At 40.8% G+C, this 6,942-nt stretch overlaps 1 long non-coding RNA gene across 2 annotated transcripts; it reads right to left on the bottom strand.

The window, feature by feature from the left end:
* Window positions 1-1,087: 1,087 nt before the first annotated feature.
* LOC147914680 (uncharacterized) lies at window positions 1,088-6,827 on the bottom strand. 2 transcript variants are annotated; one of them, XR_015554916.1, is made up of 2 exons: window positions 6,700-6,827; window positions 1,088-2,474 (listed from the first exon to the last, which is right to left on the bottom strand). It is a non-coding gene; the product is annotated as an uncharacterized LOC147914680 (long non-coding RNA). The 2 variants fall into 2 exon arrangements; XR_015554915.1 differs by having other exon boundaries at window positions 6,518-6,733.
* Window positions 6,828-6,942: the final 115 nt, after the last annotated feature.

The following is a 6,942-nucleotide window of genomic DNA, read 5'->3' on the forward strand; positions in this document are numbered from 1 at the left end:
TCATTGTGGTTTTGGTTTGCATTTTCCTAATGATTACTGATGTTGAGCATCTTTTCACATGCTTTTTGGCCATTTGTATGATTTCTTTGCCCATTTTTAAATTGGGTTATGCTTTTCTGTTGAATTGTAGTTCTTTATTCTGGATATTAGCCCCTTATCAGATATATGATTTCCTTAGGTTGCTTTTTCACTCTGTTGCTTACACCAGTCCAGTTTTAGTCTGTGTTCATGAATGGAAGTCTAGTCTGGAGCAACTTGCAGGCAGTCTGGCCAGATGCGGAGCCATCTTCAGAGCATCTCTATCTTGGACATTTCAGGTCCCAGATACTCTGATTCTCTATGATATTGAAAAGCATCCCCATACCATTACTTTGAACCAGAACCAGCCAACCTGAAGTTTCTGGGGCTGCAGAATTAAAGAGTCTCAAGACCAGGTGAGTAAGTGGGAGTCATGGAGGGGGACTCACCAGATTCAGGTGTTGCTTTGTTGAGTGCCTGCCACTAGAAGGCTGAAATCAAACACAACTTCAGTATCTATTTTGCAATTTAATATTGCTCCTGTTTACTTCAAATGGTAGTTCAGTTCAGCTTCTGATTCTCCATGTTTATTCCAAAGGCATAAAATATCCCAATCCCAGAGGCCTTAATGATTTCCAGTCAAGTATATGGAGAGTTAATTTATGACTTAATCTAAAATGCAGCCCAGTTTACACAATACTTGCTCAAAAAAACCTTGCTGATTCTATATTAATGGATATGAACACCAGGGCATGGTGCATTTGCTAAAATATCCTATTCAAAGAGATAAGATTCTGATTTATAAAAGGTCTCTTTCCTCTTCCAACTACTACTGCCTCTTGGAAGAACTTAGGAAGCCTTATGTGCATTACTTTTCTGGTCTCCAAAAGAAAAAGCTAATGGGAAGGTTAAGGACAAAGCTGCATATAGTCAAGAAGAGGAAACTTTGGAAATGGAGGTTCCTAATTCTCTTCCTCCCTAACTTTTCTGTTAAGTTGTTGCTATTCAAGTATTTATGTACAATGACGTTCATCACGGCATCACTTCTAATCATGAACATCAAGAATAGTGACATTATAAATGATTTTATTTTTATTTATTCATTTATTTTTGGTGAGGAAGATCGGACCTGAGCTAACATCTGCCAATCCTCCTCTTTTTTTTTTTTTGCTGAGGAAGACTGGCCGTGGGCTAACATCCATGCCCATCTTCCTCTACTTTATATGGGACGCCACCACAGCATGGCTTGACAAGCCGTGCGTCGGTGCGCACCCAGGATCTGAACTGGCAAACCCCGGGCCGCCACAGTGGCGGAACGCGAGCACTTAACTGCTTACGCCACCAGGCCAGCCCCTATAAATGATTTTAGCTGTACATAACAGAAACGCAAACACTAGTGGGTTAAAAAAATAGGCATTTTTCTCATCACAACAAGAAATCCAGACATAGGTAGTTGCTAGCATTGGTTTAAGTGTTCAGTGATCCCAAGGCCAAAAGCCTTTCATTTTCTTGGCTGTTCCCTCAGGGATGAAAGATGGCTCCTACGGCTCTAGACGTCTCATTCCTTACAAAGCAGAAACAATAAGTAAGAGATGACACCAGTTTGGGCCGTCCCATCTTATTTGGAAGGCAAAAGGTTTCCTGGGACTTCCCCCTCAACCTCAGAAATCTCCAGCTTTACTTCCCAACGGCTGGAACTTACACCACCCCAGGTGTAAGCAAGGCTAGGAAAATGACAGACACGGGAATATTTGGTTTTCCCATTCTAGAGGCAGGCGAGTGAGAGGGAAGTTGCGAATGGGCGTCGGTCTGCCAAGTTTTAGGGTCTGCTACAGTGAAAACCAAGAAACACCAAAATATTCAAGAATACAAGACTGGCTGTGTGTGATGTGCCATACGAATCCCAGGTGACTGTTAAAAATTGTGGTAGAGAAAAATATTAGTTGCATGCAAAATTATTCATAAAATGTTAAAAATTAACATATAAAACAATGGATAAGAAAAATCAAATTTGTTGGGATGAAATAAGTTTAGATAGATTTTAAATTTTTAAATAGATAAATGTAAAAAGAAAAAACCAGATCTTAGAGTCTGAACATGCCGACCCAGGTTGGGTTTTCCAGGAAACAGACTCTGAGGCAGAGACCTGCATGCGGGTCGTTCACCGGAGGGAGCTCGCAGGAACAGCACTGCAAGGGAGGCAGGACTTCGTGGAGGGAGAGGGTGAACTGCGGGGCAGTTGCCACAGAGGCTTTAACGGGTCCCATGGGAAGTTCTAAAGCTGATGTCCCAGATTGTCCCCATGGAGCGACTGTGCCTTTGTACCTCCACAACTGACCAGTTACTGGATATAACCTAGGGTGAGGCTGTTTCTTCCACAGGAGGCAATTCTGGAGAGGAATTCAACATTCCTGGCAGCTGTATCTCGGGATCCGGGCAGCACACCACAGCATCCGCTAGAAATGTCAACAGTGATTTTCTCTGTGTTAGGGATTAAGGTTGGTTTTCTCTCCCCTTTTTTTAAAAAAAATATTTTCCACAACAAACACAGCATTGTCCTAAGGATTAAATGAGTTAGTTCATGTAAAGCACTTAGCACAATTCCTGGAATTTATTAACCACTCAATAAATTTAGGTATAATCATTTTGTATTTAGCAATATATATATGTATACATAAATAACATTTTAAAGAGAAAACATAAATGTGGATATTGCCCAAAAAAAAGTATGAAATAGGATTAAAATAATAACAGAACTTGCTGTTCATTTTGGCTTATTTTATCTGCGAAATTCTTTCTTATGACCTTGTTTCTTTCCAGCACTGTCCAATAGAACTTTTTGTGATGATGGAAACTTCAGTATCTGTGCCATCCAATACGGTAGCCACTAACCACAGGTGGCTACTGAGCATTTGAAATGTGGTTAGTGCAAACAAAAAAACAAATTTTAAATTTTGTTTCAATTTATTTACATGCAAATAGCCACACATTGCGAATGGCTCCCATATTGGCCAGGGTAGCTCTACACCAATACTAGGCAATGGTTATTTAGAACAGATCTAAAATATTCTTTCTCTTTTGAAGAATGGATTAGTTCCTCAACTCACTACCCTGTATAATCTCCTAATCTTGATTTCAAAATCACATTTTATTTAGATATGTAGAAAAACAAAATGGGAAGAGTTAATTGTGAAAAAATTTGTTGGGTTTTTTTGGTCAGACTTTCTTACATACAACGGGGAAAGTAATTCAGTTGAAAGTTAGGTGCTAAAGAGCCATATAATGTATTGCTAATTGTATAGTATTTTTCAGTAAATAATGTGAAAAGAAAATGAAGGAGGTTGTTCCATATCAAATATCCGGTTCCTCTTGGTAAGCCAAAAAAGACTTCTCACTGAAATCATATCTGTCAACCATTTCGTCAATATAGTAAGGGAGGTAACTGCAGAAACAATTTGAAAATGCCCAAGTAACAAAGTGGAAGTCTCTTACCCCTCAGGTGGGAGGCATATATGTATGGGGATAACTCACTAACAGCAGCCATGTTTGTGGAGGAAAGACAGACAGATCTTGGTTTGCGTCTCAGCCCTGCCAGTCACTGGCTATGTGCACTTTGAACACATCACTTAATTTCTCCATAATCAAATGGTGATAACTGCACCCACCTTGAAGATTTGTTGGAAGATTAGTGATATGTAAAGGACTTGGCACACAGTAAGTGTTAGATCAATGACAGTTTTATTATTATATTAGTATTAGGTCAAGAAAACAGATCAGCAAAAGGGAAGCCCAGATAAATTAAATTTGGGTAGTGATTAACTGGCATAATCATTAATTTGTAAAATTATTTTTGGTATATGTCGCTTTATGTGTATATTGACCACACATGAAATTTAGTGCACTGTTTATCAAATAAATGAAGGAATGCTTTGCCCTGTTCTTAATGTCCTTTTGCCCCCAAAATAGGTTGTCATCACTAAAATGGTTTTGTCACTGGCAGTGTCACTTGGGATATTTTCAAAGGGCCTGTAAAGAGCAATATCAAATCAACGGTCTTGAGCAGAGTTGTTTTTCTAGACTTAGGAGAGATTATGGCTGAAATTAAGAAACAACTTCTTGAGCAATATCACTAAAGGAGCAGTTAAGGGCTCCCATCCTTAGACATTTTTAAGAGACAGATAATTCTCCATGCTGGAAATGTCATCATCATCTGTGGTAGCCAGCCTCCAGGACAGCCTCCACTGATCCCCACTTCCCAGCATTCATGCCCTTCACTGGTCTCCTGCTCAAATTCAACCAAAGCCGGCACTGAATATGGCCGAGGTGACGTGTGACTTCCAAGGCTATGTCATAAAAGGTGTTGCAGCTTCTGCTTTGGTCTCTTAGATTGATCACCTGCTCCAGGATAAGCCAGTTGCCATGCCATGCTGTGAGGAGGACACTTAAGCCATTCCGTAGAGAGGCCCATGTGGCCAACAGCCTGTGCTAGCTCGACAGACATGTGAGAGCGCCACCTTGGAAGTGGACTCTCCAGCTCCAAAAGTCTTCAGATGACCACAACTTTATGGGAGACTGAAACAGAAATGCCCAATTGAGCTGCTCCTGAATTCCTGACTGACAGAAATTGTGAGAGATAATACATGATTTTTATAATTTTAAGCCACTAAGTTTTGGGGTTATTTGATATGCAGCAATAGACAGCTAACCTATCATCAATAACAAACATTTATTGCTACTGTAGAAAGTATCTTGCTTATGGGCTGAATCATATGATCATTCAAGGTAACTTCTTGCCTTATAACTTGAATGTTTTAACAGCTTGATATGTCATGAACTCTATCGCTTTTCCTGTAAAATTTTTATGAGGCAAGGAGAATTAGCCAATCAAATATTTAGTGAATATCCATTAAGTTCAAGGTATTATTCGAGGTCTCTGCTGATTAAAAGAGATGATGATGCTAATGATAATAATAGTAACAATCATGATAGGTATTACTAATATTTATTGAGGATCTACATTGTCTTCGACACTGTTTTAGACACTGTATATATACTGTCCTTTAATCTTAATATATATTGCCAAATGTTTTCCAGAAAGGTTGTACCAAGTTACACTCCCATCTGCAATGCATAAGAACAGACTTACTGTATGTTTACCAGCACTTTAAAAAAAGGCTTTTTTTCAATCTGATAGGTGAAAAATAGTTCAACCTGCACTTTTGATTACTAGATCTTGATATGTTAAGCACGCTAAACCTTTGTCCGACATATTGTTACAAATATTTTTTTCCCAGGTTGGCATCATGTTTTCTTGACATTTTCATAGTCAAGTCAATCTCTTTCTTTGTAATTTCTTCCAATTCTTTTATAATTAGAAGGCTCCTTTCTACCCCTAGATCAATTAAATTTTCACTTGTATTTTTTTCTAGTTTATGGTTTTGTTCTTTACACATGTAATTATTTTCTGTTGCAGTGTACAGAGTAAAGATCTTTTTTTCCCTCATAATCACATCTCCTTATTTATTAAATATTTTCCTTTCTCCACTGATTTATGATGCCACCTTTATTATCTAAGGAATTCTCTTATTACTTGGTGTGTTTATGAGCTTTATAACCCTCTTTCAGTGTCTGTTGGTTTTGGTGCTAGTACTACACTTTTTTTGATTACTGACTTCTACTCATTCACCAAGAACCATCACATTCTCCTCCAGGAAGCCTCCCTGATTCTTCCCAAAAGATAAGATCGCTGCCTCCTTTTCCACCTTTATAACATAAAATTCTGCCTTGTATCGCAGTTAACAGGGTTGATCTTATCCAGTTATATGCTTGAGAGCAGGGAACAGGTGTACTACACACTCATTAAAATTATGAAATTTGCATTAAAAGGTAGTGATGGCAGAACAGATCTAGTTTGATAAAAAAAATGGAAATAGGCAATTCGCTCACTTGTTCAACAAACAGCATTGTGCTATCCATTATGAAAAGACCGTAAAGGTGAATGAACCCTAGATTCTGCCTTAGGGAGTTCACCACTCAGTATGGGTAAGAAACATGTAAACATGCAGGATTAAATACAGTGCCACTAAGTAGCATACAATAAGCACGTACAAGGAAGGAGAAAGGAAAAAACTTAGCTAGTAGTGAGCAGTGTTTCAGAGTAGCAGGCACACCTGTGAGCTGAGTTTACGGTGTTTCTTAAATATTACGGAATTTGTAACTAATCTGAATGACAAAGTATATCAATTTAGATCCTTTAACAGAAGTTATGTTAATTTATCCTTCATCCTGGGAACTTTTTAAGGAAGCCTAACGTAGTTTGGGTCGTATGGGCAAGCTGAAGAGCAGCTCTGCCTGGCAGCTGTTTGTGAGCACGAACCTGAGATGACGAGAAAGGATACAGGTGAGCATGAACCCACAGGTGTGCCTGGCTGAGAATCAGACACGGCGAGAAGACATAAACCTTGACCTATGTCAGGCTTCTAATCTAGAAACCACTTACGTGGGCTGGTTTACAAGCCATGAGGACTGACCCCTCGTCGCGAAGGTGAGCACAGCTCCAGGCACCAGGCTCACCTTCTCGCCCGCCCCTCAGGCCAGACGTGAGGGCCTGCACCGCTGACGTCATGTGCACGTGACGTCATCGGCACTGACGCAGCCTCAGGGAGGGGCCGCTGAGCTCACCTCAGAACGCGGTCACCTCCACCGAGCAGCGAGTCAGCCGCCTCGCGTTCTGCCCTGACGTCCGAATAGTCAGAGCCGCGGGAACCGACGCGCCGACGGTGCCCAGGAGCTGAGAGGCGGCCCCTGCCCCCGCTCTGGCCCTCTCCCGCATCCTCTCTAGGGCCCAGGCGGGGTCCAGGCGGCTGCGCGCCCACGAGCCCGCCGCTTGCGCGGTCGCGCGCACGCACGCACGCCGGTGCGCAC

The sequence above is a fragment of the Ceratotherium simum genome, chromosome 17 (assembly GCF_057802395.1).
Source record: "Ceratotherium simum simum isolate JZ-2026a chromosome 17, ASM5780239v1, whole genome shotgun sequence".
NCBI lineage: Eukaryota > Metazoa > Chordata > Mammalia > Perissodactyla > Rhinocerotidae > Ceratotherium > Ceratotherium simum.